At 46.7% G+C, this 19,669-nt stretch overlaps 1 pseudogene; it reads right to left on the bottom strand.

Annotated features, from left to right (window-relative positions):
- Positions 1–4,869: 4,869 nt before the first annotated feature.
- On the bottom strand, positions 4,870–18,653 carry LOC123331688 (annotated as a pseudogene).
- Between the last annotated feature and the right edge of the window lie 1,016 nt (positions 18,654–19,669).

Here is a 19,669-nt window from a genome sequence, read left to right on the forward strand (position 1 = left end):
CATTCCAGGATGTCTGGCTCTAGGCATGGCAGACGAGTGCAATTGTCCAATGGTTAGCACATTCTTTGATACTACTCTTCTTGGGAATTGGGATGTGAACTGACTTTTTCCAGTCCTGTGGCCACTGGTAGGTCTTCCAGGTTTGCTAACATATTGGATGCAGTACTTTGATGTCATCATCTTTTAGGGTTTTGAGAAGTTCTACTGGAATTCTGTTGCATCCACTAGCTTTATTAAGAGCAGTGCTTCCTAAGGCCCACTTGACGTCACTCTCCAGAATAGGTGGCTCTGGGTGGTGACCACACCATCGCAGTAATCCAGTACATTAAGATCTTTTTTGGTCAGTTCTTCTGTGTATTCTTTCCATATCTTCTTGATCTTTTCAGCATCTACTAGGTCTCTTCCGTTTCTGTCCTTTGTTGTGCCCATCTTTGGGAAAAATATTCCCTTGATATCTCCAGTTTTCCTGAAGAGATCTCTAGTATTTCCTCTTCTGTTGTTTCCTCTAGTTTTAAATACTGTTTGTTGAAGAAGGCCTTCTTGTCTCTCCGTGCTGTTCTTTGGAAATCTGCGTTTAGTTTGGTATACCTGTCTCTTTCTCCCTTGATCTTTGCTTCTCTTCTTTCTTTAGCTATTTGTAAGGCCTCCTGCCACTTTGCCTTCTTGCTTTCCTTTTTCATTTTGATGGTTTTGTGCACAGCCTCCTGTACAGTATAACAGACCTCAGTCCATCGTTCTTCAGACACACTGTTTACAAGTTCTAATCCCTTGAATCTATTTGTCGCCTCTGCTGCATTATCACAGTGGATTTGACTAAGTCATACCTGACTGGTCTAGAAGTTTTCACCACATTTGTAGGTTAAGCTTGAATTTTGCTATGTGAATCTGATGATCCGAGCCACAGTCAACTCCAGGTCTTGTTTTTTCTGACTATATACGGATTCTCCATCTTCAGTTACAAAGACTGTAATCAATTTGATTTTGGTAGTGACCATTTGGTGATGACCATGCGTAAAACTGTCTCATGTGCTGTTGAAAAAGGGTATTAGTATCTCAATAATATGGAATTATTAAGATACAACTTCCTTACAAGGTCTCTGAGCCACTCTAAGCACATCCTCTTATGGTACCATCACCACAATCGAAACGAAAAACTTTTTCATCACCTGCAAAATTGCTTCTGGGTTTTTGTAGTTTAACCCCTTATGTCAATCCCCAGATGCAGGCAACACTCAATCTGTTTTCTCTCTATATAGTTTGGCCCCCTCAAGAAAGTGAAGTAAATGGAATAGGCAGTAGATAGACCTATCCTTGAGGATTCTGTGAGGGAAAGGGATATATAGGTGACTCCTGGATGTGCAATGTACATGGCACCTGAGTATAGTGCCATGGGTTGATCGTTACCTACCTGTTCGTCAGATTGAAGGCTTGCACTCTCCATAATGTGTATATGTATTGTCTGTTTAACTCATATTTAATTCAATGCAATTTCTCTTCTATGTTTGCAAGGGTTGTTTTATGAAATAGAAATGGTAAATCTTGGAAAAGAAAGTGCATCTTCTTTGTAAAAGTCCTCCATCTGCATCTGAGCAGTACTTACCAGGACATCAACATCGCACAAGCACAGGTACGACAAGCACACTGTAGTCCTTCAAACGCTGCTCCCTGGGTCACACAGGGACAGCCCACATGGCAACCCCGGCAGCCCCATAGTGCCCGGCCGGACCTGCCCATTGGAGGTGAGAGTCTCCTCACTTTAAGTCAGCTGAGTAGCAGCCTTTATTGCATCTGCAAGCTTAACCAACTGCTATCATACAAAGGAATATATAAGCCAACTGCAAGGATTAGGAGTCGGACATTTTGGGGCATGATTACTGTGCCCACCCAAGCCAGCGCTGTCTTCAGGGCTCATCTACTCTAAATTCTTTGTTTGTGCCAGTCTCCCTCAAGAGTCCAGAGAAAGCAGTAGACCTGGGGCTGGTGCTGGTGGGCTGGGGGTGTGACGGGGAGGAAGCATCTTCCCTGGAGTTGGCTAGGCAGCAGAACCAGGCAGGATAGGGCCTAGGGCTCTCCAAGGCAGCTGCCGCTGTCTCCCAGGCTGGAGAACAGGCATGAGGGGCAAAGGCGACAGGGGTGCACTGAATGAGACTGGGCTTCGGCCTTCCTCCTACCCTCTGGGGCACAGATGTATTTCTTTAGCCTATGGTCAGGCCCTGCCACAGATTTCCCACTGGAAGTGGATGGCTTGGGGCTGAGCCACGGCCTGTGATGTATATGTTTCCAGCAACATTATAGTGAGGTACTTGGTCTGAACTGTGGGCTCAGAGGAGGGAAGGGAGCCTGGTAAAAAGTGAATGAGGGGTTGTGCTCATGCCCTCCCACCTCCCCTTCCATGAGCTTCTCCACTTCCTCACCCTGGTGACCACAGTCCCAGGCCCCTCTCTGCCCAAGGGTGGTGCTGATGCTGGTGCTGGCCTTCTCCCTGGGCACAACTTACCTACATGTCTCGGTGGGCAGAAAGTTCAGCTGGAAGGTCTCTTTCAATTTTACTCACTCGAACAACAGCGAGATGTGCTACACCACCAGGCAATAACCACTGGATCAGGGTCAGGGTCACAGCTGTAATCTAAGTGATCAAGGCCAATTGGTCTGGGGTGGGGGGTGTGTCTGAGTAGAAGGAGGAAGTCCCACCAATACTCTACTCTGACCCTGGGGTCTCTGACTGTTCCAACCCACACATAGTCTGTCCACCTGACCTCCTGCCAAGAGGCCTGGGAGGGAATCAATGTGAGAATATGGGGGACGTGCACCCCATTGCCCAGGTGCAGTCACTCCTAACTTCGCTTCCTCATAGCACCCATCTTGCCCCTGCCTCAGGTAACTCATGTTGGGCGGTTCCCTGTTTCTAAGATGAGCAGCAGTATCCCTGGTACTCTCCAGAGCCACTCTTCCCATTTCCATTCATCCACACCCTCAGCAGTTGACAGATATCATAGAATGGCAAGGTAGGATCCAGAGCCTCCTCCAGTGACTCCAACACTTTGAGAGTCCCAACACCCTGTCCTGAGGTTTGGTGCCTCCTGCATCATCTCCCTCCTACATTTTGGGAATGTGACAATACGTCTTGAATAATGGGGATCCAACCCTTGCTTCGGCTCACTCAATGCTTTACAGAACCTGGACCAGTCTCTACTTTCTTTACTCCCTGAATCACATCCTTCTGCCTCAAGGGCATTATCCTTGCTGACTTTTATTCACACAGAGAGATGTCCAGGTACCAACTTTGAATGTGCTACCTACCATCATGCCCCATTTTGTGTAATAAAACCCTGGTCTTTCAGGAATGGTGTCTGGCAGAACCTACCCTCACTTCACTCAAACACAGATCTTTCTCTCTGAGTCTCAGGCTGGCACAGTCCTGGAGTGCTGGCTGAGGGAAAGGAAGTGCTCCCCAAATTCCAGTGAGGGAGAAATTGAACACAGAGTTCAGACTCATTGTCATGTGCCCTAAAGAGGTAGTCTGGGATACTGAGCTGGGATACTCTGGGAAATATCATTTGTTGGAAGTTCTGTGTCATGGGTCTGGTGGAACAGTATTTGACGGGGACCTTGCAAGAACAGAGACCTACTAACCACACTTGCCATAGAGCATGATGGGCCCATTTGCACTCAAGAGTATAGAGAGGCTCAGGCTGGAGGTGAGGGTGGTCAGCTGGCTAGGGCAGGAAGGATGTGAAAACACAAAGGACTGTACCATCCATCTCTAGCTGCCAGGGTGCACTCTGACCCAGGTTGGCACCAAACAGATGCATCTCCTGACCTCCAGCCCAGAGACTAGCCTGTCTCCGGTGTTCCCTGTACCTTCCCTCCTGCTCCCCAGCTCACTGGGTCCAGGCTTCATCCCAAGCCCTTTATTGAATCCAAAGAAGGAGAAGAGAAACTATTGGTGCCTGAGTCTCAGGGGTGAGGGCTAAAGAGGAGAGGAGGATTGTGTGCAGGTTCCAGCGTGCAAGGTGGGACTGGGGTGGGGGTGGGGGGAGTGCGGTACAGGCAGTAGGGACTCCAATGAGAGGGCAGAGCCTGGGAAGGGAGAGATGAGCACACCTGTGCCTGTTTCCACCTGCTGAACTACACGTGCAGGCAAGGTCACCAATGGCAAGTTAGGGAGGGATCGAGGGTGCTCCAACAGGAAAGGAGAGTGGTCAGGGTAAGTAGGACAATGAGTCCAGTGCAGGAAGGAGGATGGGTTGGAGCTCTGTAAGGGGGTCATGAGTTCCTTCACACGGGGAGGCAGAATGTCAGCGATGGATGGGAACCAGCAAATCCCAGAGGAGGGTGTTTAGAGAACTAGAAGAGGGCCTTAGGGGAATGGGAGGATGTGCCAATGTGGCCAGACAAGGCCCTCAGTGAACCCAGACCAGGACCACTCCGCTGCCCTGATGGCCTGGATGGTAGCAGGGGCTGACCCAGAGTCCCCACCACAGGATGCCAGAGGTACTGTTCTGGAACAGGCTCTGATATGGAGTGGCTCCCCACCAGGCCTTGCCCCACTCCCCCAACCCCTACCCCCCAGAGAGAGGACAGAACACAGACTATGAGAAGTCCTTTAATCAAAAACTTCTGTGAGACTGGGGCAGAGAGGGGGCAAAACAAGGGGCAGAGTATGCCCTGGTGGAGGCAGAACAGAAGGCAACAAGCTTGGCCACAGCTCACCAGCCCCGGAGGTAACATCTGCTCCTCTTGCAGAAAGATGCTGGGCTAAACCTGTGAAACAGCAGAGTCAGGGAAGAGCCTCAAGCCAGGGCCAGCCCACAGCCCTGCTCAACAGCCAGGATTGTGGGAAGGAGTACGGTGTGTGTAAAACTCACTTCAAAGCATCTGGAACTTGCCAGCCAGGTGCTGCATGGCGGCTGCAACAGGGAGAGGCATAAGAAGGTGCTCCAGACAAAATGATATAATAGCCTGTCCCCTTGTCCCTGTGGGGAACCACCTAGCCCTACAACCTGAAACCCACCCCACTAGCCCCCGTGCAAAGAGCTCTGGGTCTGATCACCACCCACCACCTGAGTTAAATGTGGAGCTATTTCCTAAAACAAACCAAAATGTGCCAGCAGCTCTCAAGTTCAAAAATTGTCTCACAAACAAACAATCTAACAAGAACCTTAGAGGCCACACCAAGCAGCAGTTAAAGGGAAAAATCAACATGGCATCTATCCAAGTCCTATCAGGAGGAGCTCTCTAGGACTCGAATGGCTGGCAGAGTGTGGGCGCAGTCCACACAGTACTTTGCTACTTGTCTGCGTGCCCAGCTGATCATGCACCGCACACTCCGGGGACAGGTTTGCTAGGTTCTCCTCCCCACAGGAATGCTGATCCCTACGATGTCCCCTGCACCTGCAGCCCACCCCACCCCAAGGGCCCACCCCGCTTCTGCACTAAGAACCTGTTGCTCTCTGTCCCTGGTTCCTGATGCCGTATTGCTCCTTAAGGTCGTCTATTTCTCTCTGTAGCACCAGACACTAGGCCAGTAGACATGGGAGGAAGAGAAAAGGTTAGTATACACTGCCCTCCTGTCGCCTCCTTTTTCTCCTCTCCCCAGGGCCATGCATCCCAAAGCCAGATGTCTAGAATGGCAAGGGAAAGACTTTCTTCAGTGGAAAGGAGGTGGGCTCCTTCTGACGGGTGTGGGATGGGGACAAGGCGGGGAGGCCCACACATTTCAGTTGAACTTGGATCCAGATTCCACCATGAGGATTGGGTGTGCATTTCAGGAGCCAGAGGAAGCATTACCCGAAGACAGTCCAGCATTCCCAGTGGCTGCTGCTGCCTTTCCAGTCTTGGGGAATGGTCAGTTGGTTCCTGGTCACCTGAGAGGGAAAGGGCACCCAATCCAGCTTCCCAGGCTTCCAGTGAGGTGGAAAGGGCCAACCAGGCTCTAACGTGAGGTGAGGCAGCACCCTCCTCTGCTGGCAACAGGCCTCCTCTGCTCTGCCCAGCAGCCCAAACCTTCTCTATGGGCCTGCCTCCCCTGTTCCCCAAGGACAGCATTTTCACCACTGCAGTCCCCAAAGACTGTGGTTCTGGGTTTGAGCCTCTCAGAGCGGCAGCCACAGCCAGCACCTGGGAGAGCAATGTGGATGAATAGCACTTCACAGAAAAGGCTATTAACCTGCAAGTTTACAGCCAGAGTAGCTGTTGGGGCACTGCCACTGATCACCTCTGCCAAACAAATCCCACACAGAGGATGATGGGGCCAGCCCTGTTGACATCCTGTTTCCCATGGAATAAGCTGCCTAGGAGCAAGGCTGAGCCCCTAGGAGAGAAAGAGAGAGAGAGAGGTTTCTGCCCTCACCCCTGGTCCACTCCACCCATATCAAAACCCAGGACACTCATCTGAGGGTTCAGGTCCTCTGGGCATGACTTCTCCCAGGTTCAGGGCCAAGGGCTCTGAGTTTCCTGGATCCTGGGGGTCTCTGATGTGGAGGTCATCACTGCTGGGTTCTCCAAGATGTGCCCATGGAGAAGATGGCCATGCCCAGTGAGTGGGCAGCTAAAAGAAAGATTTTTCACCAATCTGGACTAATGATGTGTGTGTATATATATATATATGTATGTATGAGTGTACCAGTGCATTTATATGTCTATGTCTGTGTGTGTGTGAGCAGGTGTGATTTGGGACTGGGCTGAGGCAGGGGAATGGGAAGAGAATTGAAAGGCTGATATCTTCAGCACTTTCTCCATCAGTCAGCCCCAGGCCAGCAGGCAGAGCTGAGCTGGGGACAACAGTGGAGCACTGAGAAAGCCCGGGCCCCTGAAAGGAGATTTGGGGAACAGCTAGGAAGTAGGATTCAGGAAAGTGATTCATCTAAACACTGAAGCTCTATGAAGCTTTTAAGGGGTCCCCTTGGCATAATTAAGCTACCAGCCCTCCCTTCCTCTCTAGTCCCAGACTCACAGAGACTGGAAACAGGCCGAGGGTGGAGAACGCAGCCCAGCACACCTCAAGTGCTACTTTAACGTTTGCCCCTAGTAAAAGGACCCCAATCTGGAATCCTAATGACCCACTGACCAAGGGCACCCAATGATGACCCCTGAGGGATGGACAGAGGGAGCACGGGTGAAGAAGTGTGTCCTGGGGAGGGTGGGAGGGGCAAGAGTGGGGAGAGAGGAGGGGCCTGGCCTACTCACTTGGTCCTTTGTGAATGGGTCTCTATTGGCTTGTTGTTTTCTCCCACAATCACCATCACTGACACGGCCTCCCTTGCCCTCCAGGCCACAGATTTTGCCACAGCGCCCGTGTGCTTGGACTCTTTGGTTCCCAAAGGGACCAAGGTATACCTCTTGGACCTCCCAAGCAGCGGAATGCCAGAGACTGGGAGCAAGGTGGCCGGTTCCAGAGAAGTGGCCACGATTCACTGCTCCCAGGAAGGGAAGGTTCTCCCAGGGAAGATTTGGAGACGCCCCCGAGGGATTTCTTCTCCCGGTCTCCCTTCCTCCTAGGAGCGACCCCGCGGCAGGCTGTCTGTAGTGGCAGCTGCAGTAGCTGCCGCTACTGGTACTCCCTGATAGCTGTGCCGCCGGCCATCCTTCCCCAGAGCTCGCTCTGCATTTTCTTAGGTGGAGAGATGTTCATTTAGCTCTGCATTGCCCTGCCTGTCCTGCCTTTTCACAACCGAAGTGAATCCTCGCAGAGCGGAGGACAGGAATGGCCCTGGCAAGTGAAGGAGATTCTCCCTGCCTCAGACAGTCGAGTGTTTGGGCGTGTTCCTGGGACCTTTGAGGCTGTTGAGCTTGGCCTGGCCTCCTTCTTTGGGATAAATGCTCACCCTCATCAGCTCTCATTCAATGAACTCATCAGAGGACTCGGAGTCAGACAGCAGCCCAAACGGGCCTTCCGAGGGTGGCCGCTGGTGATCCGCAGCCATGTTCAATGTACTCTTAGTGCCTCTCTTAGGGTTCCCCCAGGCCCGGCCCGCCTCGGCCCCACCGACCTGGAGAGGGCCGGCCGCAGCCAGCACCACTTCCCTACAACTCTAGGGGACCCGCCTCGAGGTCGGTCCACAAGGAGGTCTTATCGGTGATTACATAGCTTTCCAGGGACAGGTATCTGCTGAAGCCCAGTACGTCCAGGTTGCTCAGTTGCCACAGGATGGCCGCCACTGACTCGTCAGCCAGCTGCAGGGCATCCCGTTTGTCGTCGGCCAGGGAGCCAAGCCGGTCTTTGCAGCCCCACAGCACTGCCCCCCCGCCCCCACCCTGCTTCCAGCACCTCCCGCTCTGAGTTGAATCCCTGAGTTTGGGTACCCATCTCCACTCTCACCCTCGCTGCTTCACGGTGTCCTCACCTCGGAGCCCAGTCCAAGTCCCTGCGGGGCTGTGGAGCAGGCCTGAGGGACGCGGGTCAGCTCCCTGCTCTCTGGGCTGAAACCCGCTCCCCAAACTGACACCTCATCATCTGGGGAGCTCGGGTAGTGATATGGGTGGCCCCCGGACCTGGGGTGGAGGTGATTTATTAACCGAGTTGCGGTGGCAGTGGTGGAGGACGTCACAGAAGGTGAGGCCAGCAGCGACTGCAGCAAGCGTTCAAGCACCACAGGCACCTCCCGCACAAGATTGTGGCCAACGGTGCCAGGCTTTCAGCAAGCCTGGGACACCGGCGCCATGGCCTCCTTATTGGTCTGGTTCCTACCAACCAGCGCGTGCCTTGTTTGCCTGCCCCCTCAAGGAGTAACCAATAGGCCAAAGGCCTCCTCCTGTTTGCTGCCAAGCCCAAGGGTCATCAGGGCAGTTGATGAGTTGGCAGGTAAAGGTGATGGTGGTATGAGTACCTCTGTCAAGCCTCTCGTCCCACCTCCTCCTGTCCTGCCTTCCCTTTCTGATTAGAGTCACAGCTCTGAGCCCTGACTCTGTACAAAGTGGGTGGAGCAGGAAGCAGGAGGGTCCTGAGGGCCCTAGTCTCCTGGGAGATGAGGATGAAACATCAGAATGGAGACACTGAGCAGTTAGAACGTGCTGAAAGCATTTGCCAGCCTCCCTTCCACCACAGGCCTTACGACCCAATGAGAGAATGGGCTGAGGAATCCCACAGCTGGTGATCAGTGGTCGGCATACTTCTCCATACGTGGCCAGAGGGCAAAAGGATCCTATTTTTGTTCTGCAAGCAATCTGCCTCATCTACTTCCATCAAACGTTCTTGGCAGGCAGATTTGGGGGACAGACTGGGTTTGACCTCACTCCCTCAGCTCTTTCCGCAATCTGAGGCAATTCAAAGAATAGAGTCTCAGTGTCCAGTTACACCTGCAAAGATGCTCACCACTGCTGATCCTGCAGATGTAAACTAAAACCATGAATCGGGTTTCACACTCTAGGACAGCAAGCTTCCAAGAGCTTAACCATTCTGAGAGAGGCAGAGGTTAGAAGCAAACCCCCGTGACAGTGTGCACCACCGTCTTGCACAGAGATCCATTTGGGAGGTAATTTGGCAGAATCTATGAAAAGCAACTTATACAGCAGGGACCCTGGGCCTGGCACTCTTCTAAGTGCTGTACATAAATAGTAATGCTTCCTTGTGACACTCCTAGGACTACAGTACCAATGATTACCAGCCTCTTACAGGTGAGGAAACAGGTTCTGAGAGGTTCAGCCACTGGCCCAAGGGCATTTGGCTCGTGCAGATCACTGGCAGAATTGAAACCAAGCAATATGACTCCAGAGTCCTTGCTTTGAGCCAAAGGTCTCAAATCTTGAAAAAAAAAAAAAAAGCTATTTTTTTCTCTGTTCCAGAAAGTCTGCTGCCAGGTACATCTTCCGGAGACACCCTGGTACTTGTAGTGTACAAAAACACATGCACAATGGCATTGGTGATGGGAAAAACTGAGAACACTCCCAATTCTCATCAGTAAAAAAAGGGATCAATGCAACATGGTGTAGCATCCAGTAGATACAAGTGTGGCAGTCCAAAAGAATGGATCAGGCCATTATCATCGATTTCAAAAGCATCCTCCTGACTTCATACTGCAAGTTGCAGGATGATGCTGTTGGATACACATTTGTAAATTTATTAAAACCCCAGATGAATCCTATCTAATGTTTCCTAGCCTTTGGGTGTATGTATGTTTCAGGTTCTGAAGTGTGTTTTTCACCAGCTGGGAAATATATTGGATAGCTCCTAACTGGATCCAGTAGGTGTATGGAACAAAGTTTTGGCCTTGGATCTCCCCGGGTTGGTTAGGAAGGTGTACAGTAGGTTTCTTTTAGGCTCAATGTTGCCTACAGGTACCCTGAAAGCAGCCGCTGTCAGTCTGCCTTCAATGAGGGCATGCTGGGTTCAATCAGTTCTCCAATGGTATGATTATTTGGCCACAATACTTTTTCCTTCAGCTGGAATAGAAGATATTCCATATACAAGCTTTAACAAAATTCATATAGAAGCTTTAAGAAAATTCACCCAGGAAGCCTTTAATGATAGTAACCAAGCCATTAGGTTGCTCAATTCAGAAATTTCCATGATGAGAAAAGCAGTCCTGCAGAATGCATGGCCCTCAATATTCCAACAGCTTCCCAAGGGGGACCTTGTACTATAATACATAGTGAATGCTGTATTTTTATACCTGATGAGTCTTCTAATGTAACCCCCTTTATGATGTATATGAAAAGTTAAATTTCCAGTCTGAATGATCCTCTTCCCAGTTTAAGGGAAATGCGAGGAAAATGGTTGGTTCAAGAGAGTACTTGTTTAAATCTTTACTAATGATATTGTTCCTCCTATTGGCAACTTTGATTACAGTTTGTGTATCTTACAAAGTGATAGTGTCTTGTTTTTTGCACTGTGTATCACCTGCTCCTAGTAAGATAAGGATATCTAAACAACTTGTAGTACTTCCCTGTTGGCTCAGTGGTAAATAGATAGCCTGCCAATGCAGAATACTTGGGTTCAGTTACTGGGTCTGGAAGATATCCTGGAGAAGGAAATGGCAACTCAGTCTGGTATTCTTGCCTGGAAAATCCAATGGACAGAAAAGGCTGGTGCCCTTAGTTCATGGTGTCTCAAAGTGCTGGACATGACTTAGCAACTAAACAACAACTAAGAACAACAACAAACAACTTGAAACTATTGATCACGTCTGTAGTTCTCTTTAAAATAATTCACATGTACAACACACACACAAGGTAAAATTGGGGTAGGTCCTATTGGACAACTTGGAGTTGACATTTATTGTCTGCCAGTTTATCTTACTATTGGTGTTCTTGGTTTATTCACTAAATCATGTCCACCTTTCTGAGACCCCATGGACTGTAGCCCACTAAGCTCCTATATCCATGGGATTTTCCCAGCAAGAATACTGGACTGGGTTGCCATTTCCTTTTCCAGGAGATCTTCCTAACTCAGGGATAGAACCCACATCTCATGCAGTGTTGGCAAATTCTTTACCACTTCCTAAAATGAAAGAAGGATTCCAGGTGTTAGGATTCAGGAGGGAGGGAAATGATGGACCCGGGCAGGTAAAAAACCACCCTAGAATCACGGGACCAAATACTCGATCACCTAATGCTTTCTATTGAAAGGTTAATGATCAGAAGGGCAATTGATGAAATAAATTTATTTTCAAGTTAGGACAAAAGACTTTTAAACATAAAATTTCTCTGCCCATTTGAGCCACTTCACCCTCCACTTTAGTGTGATTTGTGCACCCATATTATACATTGACTAGATCCCCTTAGAAGATACAGAAATGCCTACACACTCAACAAAAGGAAATCCTCTTGGCACAATCAATGTAATCTCCAAGAAGACTGCTTTCCTTTCTCAATCCTGTAATAGGTCATTAATACCCACTATTCTCATACTTGGAACTATGTAAGGTATCACTATACTAGTTTGTCTCAAAAACTTATATAACTGTTTTGCCTTAAATGGGTGGTACAGTCCTTAGAGTTTTCTGAAACACTGTCTGCCAAGTTATAATCCTTTAAGTTGGCTCTGTTAAATTCTTTATTTCTTTCTTACTTTGACTATTGATTAATATTTTGGACAACACAATGAAACCAAAAGTTGGTGTTTTAAAAAGATAACAAATCACAAACCTTAGGCAGACTGATGGAAAAAAAAAGGGGGGATTCCTAAGTAATTAAAGTCAGGACTGAAAAGAGAGACATCACCACTGAGTATATGTGAATTTTCAGAATTATAAGAAAATAGTATAAAAAATTTATACCAACAAATCAGACACATGCATGCAATGAAAAAATTTGTAGAAAGATGTGACTTCAAAACAGACTGAATAAAAGATAGAAAATAAGTCAAATTAATAATTAAAAATTTTCCCACAATGATGCTCCTGTCATCAGATGACATCACTATTAAACGTCAAACATTTCTGATGAAAATAATAGCAACAATCCAAAAACTCTTCCAACAGCAGAGGATAAGATGGTTGGATGGCATCACCAACTCAATGGACATGAGTCTGAGAAAGCTTCAGGACTTGGTGATGGACAGGTAAGACCGCCCTGCTGCAGTCCATGGGGTTGCAAAGAGTCAGACATGACTGAGCAACTGAACTGAAAAACTCTTCCAGAAAATAGAGGAGGAATAGATACTTTCGGATGAGCTCTAGTAGGACAATATTACTATAATGTGTGCTTGTGGCAGTTTTTTTAAAATTGTAATACAATTGCCTGACGTTAAGCTTTTGATTGCTGAGGCACCACTTGAAAGACAGCTAGATCAAAAACAACAGCAACAACAAATAGCCAGTTACACGACTAGGTAAAGAGCCAGGTTACCATATCCCTGAAGTTTCCTTTGTTTTTTGTTTTAGAGATCTTCAATTGACTTGGATAACTGAGCTTTTGGCTGCTTGTTCTTCCTTTCTTGTCCTTTAATTCCCATTCTTATGTTTTAAAATTCATTAATAAAGAGTAAATCTGAGAAACACTAAGTCCCCTATTCTTGACCCTGATAAAAATATAACCCCAGGTCCCAGCTCTCTTTCTCCACTCATTACCTTTCTGTGTGGTCCTAGGCATGCCACATACCCTCCAGGGCTTGTGAGTAATAAACTTTGTCCTTTAAAAGTTTTCTGATGGTTAATGCTGAAAAGCATTTTACAATTATAATAAGAACCATGAAGGCTAGTTCAACCACAACGTGCATGCATGCTCAGTCATTCAATCGTGTCTGACTCTTTGCATCCCTGTGGACTGTAGCCAGACATTGATTCTGAAAGGGGAAATATCTGTGGCGGCTCACCTTGGAGTCCAGGTATTTCTAGCCAATAGTATCGCTAGTGATTGGCTAAGACGAGCACAATTACCCTGATGTTGTAGACACACAAAGTCATCCAAAATAAAGAATATTGCATATCAACCTTTCTTGTGAATAAATATGAAATAATCCTCAAGAAAATATTAACAAACTGAATTCAGAAACATATAAAATGGATAATAATCATAACCAAGTGGGATTAATTCTAGAAATTCAAGGTTGATTTAACATCTAAAAATTAATTTATATAATATACTACATTAAAAGAAGAAACTTGATCATATTAACTGGCACATAAACAGCGTTTGACAAAAATCCTACCACCTCCCACGGTGAAAACAACAAAAACTAGGAATATAAAGAAACTTCTTCCACATGATAAAGAATATCTATGAAAAACCTACAGCTAACATCGTATTTAGTGGTGAAAGACTGCATACTTTTCCCTAAAGGTTAGCAACAAAGACATGCTCACTATTTTTAATCATCATTGCACTGGAATTTTGAGCTAGTTCAAACAGGGAAGAAGAAGGACTAAAAGTCATCCAGATAGGAAAGGAAAGAATAATTTTTTTATTCTCAGATGACTTGATATCATGCAGAAAATCCTAAGGAATCCACAAGAATGGATCTAATGGTAGAACTAATAAACAGGTTCAACAGGTTGCAGAATGTAAGATTAATACATAAAATAAATCTTATTGCTATATACAGGGCTTTCCTGGTGGCTCAGATGGTAAAGAATCTGCCTGCAATGTAGGAGACCCAGGTTCGATCCCTGGGTCAGGAAGATCCCTTGAAGAAGGGAATGGCAACCCACTCCAGTATTCTTGCCTGGAGAATTCCATGGACAGAGAGCTGGACCTGACTGAGTGACTGACACACATGTTGCTCTACACCTATAACAAAAAATCAAAAAATGTAAGAAACATTTAATTCTAGTTACAATAGCATCAAAAAGAATTAAATGCTTATGCATATATTTAATAAACCAAATATAATACTTAAGCATTGAGAAACACAAATTGATGTTTGCTGAAGGAAATTAAAGATGATCTAAGTAAATAGAAAGTTCATGATTGTAAGACTCAATATTTAGGCTCAATATTCTCCCCAAATTGATATATAGAGTCAATGCAATCTGTATTGAAAGTCTAACAGGCTTTCTCTGTAGAAATGCACAGGCTGATCCAAAAATTCATATGGAAATGCAAAAAAAAAATCAGAACATCCAAAACTATCTTAAAGGAGAATAAACTGGAAGACATCCACTTTCTGATTTTAAAACTTACTATAAAAATACAGATAATCAAGTTGGTGTGATACTAGCATAGGAATAAATCATTGGAACAGAATTGAGAGTTCAGAAATAAATCCTTATATTTATGGTCAATAATTTTCAATTCAATGAGGAAAGGATAGTCTTTTCAACATGTGGTGTTATTACAACTGGATATCATCATGAAAAAACACAAACATAGACCCTTGCTTCATACCACACACAAAACTTGATGCCAAATGAATCAGAGACTCAAATGTAAAACCTAAAACTATAAGCCTGTTAAAAGAAATCATAGGAGAAAAATCTTTGTAAGCATGAGTTAGGCAATAATTTCTTAGATACACCACCAGAAACATGATTCATAAAAAAAAAAAGCTTGATAAATTGGACTTCATCAAAATTTAATGCTCAGGGCATAGAAGCAAGAACCAGAAAAAGAATATCAGCAAACTGAATCCTACAGGATATGAAAAAGGAAAATACATAATATGCCATGAATAGATTCTTCCCAGGAATACAGTGAGTGAAAGTCGCTCAGTCATGTCCAGCTTTTTGCCACCCCATGGACTATACAGTCCATGGGATTCTCCAGGCCAGAATACTGGAGTGGGTAGCCCTTCCCTTCTTCAGTGGATCTTCCCAACCCAGGGACCAAACCCAGGTCTCCCGCATTGCAGGTGGACTCTTTAACAGCCGAACCACCAGGGAAACCCATAAACATTCCTTTATAACTTCTTACCTCATTTTTCTGGTGAGACGCAAAGTTATATATATTTTCCTTAATGATTCTGAGGTAACAATGTCTCTTTTCATTTCTTCCATATCTAGGCAATTTCACCTTTTGGAATACTTGACTTCTATCAGTGTCTGCTTTCAGTTGTAATTTCTTGATCACATGTATATGAGAAATCTCCACAGAGACCAGGTTCCTATAAGTCTCCCACATCACATCCTTGTACAAGGCCCTCTGAGCAGGGTCCAGGCATTCCCACTCCTCCTGAGTGAATTCTAAGGCCACATCCTTGAACATGAATTGTTCCTTGGAACCTCGGTGAAGGGTTATTCCTGTAGGGCTTATTCCTGTAGGGCTGTGTTGTGTCTGATCCAGTCACATCCTAGAGACATCAGTATGTGTTGAAATACGTTCCTCTGAATTATCAAGTCAGAGATCTGGGTTGCCAATGAGTAACAGTGATGTCTGGGCTTATTCGGATTAAGTGCTGGGTGCTGGGTTGTAAGATCGAGAGTCACTCCCAAGACCTTAAAGAATACGGTGGACAGTGCAGCACTGATTAACACTAGAAGTTGAAACAACAGGTTCATACAGTCAATCGGCCCAGCATACTCCGTTTTGGTTACAGGGGTAGAGTGTTGGGAATACAAACTTGGTTAAATTTAAGGTGACAAAACATTCCTTATCAGGAATAAGGTTTGTGGGAGAAAATCATGTTTAGAAAAAAAAATAAGTAGTGTCAATATGTATTCATAATGTACTTTTAAAAATATTTCTTTTAATTTAATTTTTATTTTTAATTAGAGTACAGTTGATTTGCAATGTTGTGTTAGGTTCAGGTGTACAGCACAGTGATTCAGTTATATATCTACATATATCCATTTCTTCTCAGATTCTTTACAGTATTACAGACCTTGGTCCATAGTTCTTCAAACAGATTGTTTACAAATTCTAATCCCTTGAATCTATTTGTTACCTCTGCCCCATTATCATAGTGGATTTGATCTAAGTCATACCAGGCTGGTCTAGAGGTTTTCACCACTTTCTTTAGGTTAAGCCTAAATTTTGCTATAAGAATCTGATGATCTGAGCCACAGTCAACTCCAGGTCTTGTTTTTTCTGACTATAAATAAATTCTTCATCTTCAGCTGCAAAGAATGTGATCAATTTGATTTCGGTATCGACCATTTGGTGAGACCATGTGTAAAGTCGTTTCTTGTGTTGTTGAAAAGGGTATTTGTATCTCAATAATACAGTTTACTTACAACATCTCTGAGCCTGTATAAACACATCCTCTCATGGAACCACCTTCACTTGAAACACAAAACGTTTTCATCACCTGCAAAATTGCTTCATGCTTTTCTGTTGTTTAACCCCGTATCTCAATATCCAGATGCTGGCAACCCCCAATCTGTCTTATCTCCCTATAGTTCAGCCTCCTCAAGGATGTAAAGAAAATGGAATTAGGCAGTAGGCAGACTTATCCATGAGGATTCCTTCAGGGAAAAGGATATATAGGTGGCTCTTGAATGTGCAATGTACCTTATGTAACCTGGGTATAGTGACATGGGTTGATTGTTACCTACATATTTGTCAAATTGAGGGCTTACCTTCTCTATAATGTGTATATGTATTGTCTGTTTAACTCATATTTAATTCAATGTAATTTCTCTTCTATGTTTGCATGGGTTATTTTATGAAATAGAAATGATAAATCTTTTAAAACAAAGTGAATCTTCTTTGTAAAAGTCCTCCATCTGCATCTGAGTGGTACTCATCAGGACGTCAGCATTGCACAAGCACAGGTACGACAAGCACACTGTAGTCCTTCAAACGCTGCTCCCTGGGTCACACAGGGACAGTCCACATGGCAACCCCGGCAGCCCCAAAGTGCCCGGCCGGACCTGCCTATTGGAAGTGAGAGTCTCCCCACCTTAAGTCAGCTGAGTAGCAGTCTTTATTGCATCTGCAAGCTTAACTCACTGCTATCATGCAAAGGAACATATAAGCCAACTGCTGGGATTAGGACTTGGACATCTTTGGGCATGATTACTGTGCTCATCACAGCCAGCGCCCTCTTCAGGGCTCATCTACTCTACCTTCTCTGCTTGTTCCGGTCTCGCTCAAGAGTCCAGAGAGAGCGGTAGACCTGGGGCTGGTGCTGGTGAGGTGGGGATGTGATGGGGAAGGAACAACTTCCCAGGAGTTGGACAGGCAGCAGAACCAGGCAGGATAGGGCCTAGGGCTCTCCAAGGCAGCTGCCACTGTCTCCCAGGCTGGAGAAGGGAAAGGCATGAGGCAGAAAGGCAATAGAGGTGCAATGAATGAGGCCAGGCTTCGGCATTCCTCCTACCCCTGGGACCAGGATGTATTTCTTTCACCTATGCCTCGGGCCCTGCCACAGATTTCCCACTGGAAGTGGAAGGCTTGGGGCTGAGGCAAGGCCTGTGATGTATATGTTTATAGTGAGGTAGCTGGTCTGAACTGTGTACTCAGAGGAGGGAAGGGAGCCTGGTAAAAAGTGAACAAAGGGTTGTGCTCACACCCTCCCACCTCCGCTTCCATGAGCTTCTCCACTTCCTCACCCTGGTGACCACAGCCTCGTGTCCCTCTCTGCCCAAGGGTGGTGCTTGACTTCTCCCCAGGCACAGCTTACCTACATGTCTCAGTGGGCAGAAACCTCAGCTGGAAGGCCTCTGCCAAATTTACTCAGACAACCGTGAGATGTTCTACATTGCCAGGAATTAACCACTGGATCACGGTCAGGGTCAGAGTTGTATTATTAAATGATCCAGACCACCTTGTCCAGGGAGGAGTCTGAGTGGAAGGAGGAAGTTCCACCAATGTTCTACTCTGACCCTGAGTCTGTGACTGTCCCAACCCACACGTGGTCTGTCCACCTGACCTCATGCCAAGAACCCCAGAAGGGAGTCAATGTGAGAATATGGGGGACGTGCACCCCATTGCCCAGGTGCAGTCACTCCTAACTTTGCTTCCTCATGGCACCCACCTTGCCCCTGCCTCAGGTAACTCATGTTGGGTCGTCTCCTGTTTCTAAGATGAGCAGCAGTATCCCTGGTACTCTCCAGAGCCACCCTTCCCATTTTCATTCATCCACACCCTCAGCAGTTGGCAGATATCATAGAATGGCAAGGTAGGATCCAGAGCCTCCTCCAGCGACTCCAGCACTTTGAGAGTCCTGAGGTTTTGTGCCTCCTGCATCATCACCCTCCTACATTTTGGGAATGTGACAACACCCCTTGAATAATGGGGATCCAACCCTTTTTTAGGCTCACTCAGTGCCTTACAGAATCTGGAGCAGTCTCTACTTCCATTACTCCCCGAATCACATCTTTATGCCTCAAGGGCATTATCCCTGAAAACTTTTATTCACACAGAGATGCCCCGGTACCAACTTTGAATGTGCTACTTACCATCATACTCCCTTTTCTGTAATAAAACCCTGGTCTTTCAGGAAGGGTGTCAGGCAGAAGTCACTTCACTCGAACAGAGATATGTCCCTCTGATTCTCAGGCTGGCACAGTCCTGGAGTGCTGGCTGAGGGAAAGGAAGTGCTCCCCAAACTCCAGTGAGGGTGAAGTTGAACATGGAGTTCAGGCTTATTGTCATGTGCCCTAAAGGGATAGTCTGGGATACTGAGACGGGATACTCTGGGAAATATCATTTGTTGGAAGTTCTGTGTCATGGGTCTGGTGGAACAGTATTTGACGGGGACCTTGCAAGAACAGAGACCTACTAACCACACTTGCCATAGAGCACAATGGGCCAATTTCCACTCAATGGTATACAGAGGCTCAGGCTGGAGGCAAGGGTGATCAGCTGGCTAGGGCAGGAAGGATGTGAAAACTCAAAAGACTGCACCATCCATCTCTAGCTGCCAGGGTGCACTCTGCCTTGGGTTGGCACCAGATGCCTCTCCCGACCCCCTGCCTGGAGACTAGTATTTCGCCTGTATTCCCTGTACCTTCCCTTCTGCTGTCCATCTCACTGGGTCCAGGCTTCATCCTCAAGCCCTTTAAAGAATCCAAGGAAGAAGAAGCAGAATTACTGGTGCCTGAGTCTCAGGGGTGAGGGCTAAATAGGACAGGAGGACAGTGTGCAGCTTCCAGCAAGCAAGGTGGCACCAGCTGGGGTTAGGGGCAGTAGGGACTCCACTGAAAGGACAGGGCCTGGGAAGGGGGAAGATGAGCACACCTGTGCCTGTTACCACCTGCTGAACTACACGTGCAGGCAAGGTCACCAATGGCAAGCCAGGGGAGGGTTCGAGGGTGCTCACAAGAAAGCAGAGTAGTCAGGGTAAGATGGACAATGAGTTCAGTGAGGGGAGGGTGAATGATTGAAGCTCTGTAAGGAAGTCATGAGTTCC

This window comes from Bubalus bubalis, chromosome X, assembly GCF_019923935.1.
Source record: "Bubalus bubalis isolate 160015118507 breed Murrah chromosome X, NDDB_SH_1, whole genome shotgun sequence".
Classification (NCBI taxonomy): domain Eukaryota; kingdom Metazoa; phylum Chordata; class Mammalia; order Artiodactyla; family Bovidae; genus Bubalus; species Bubalus bubalis.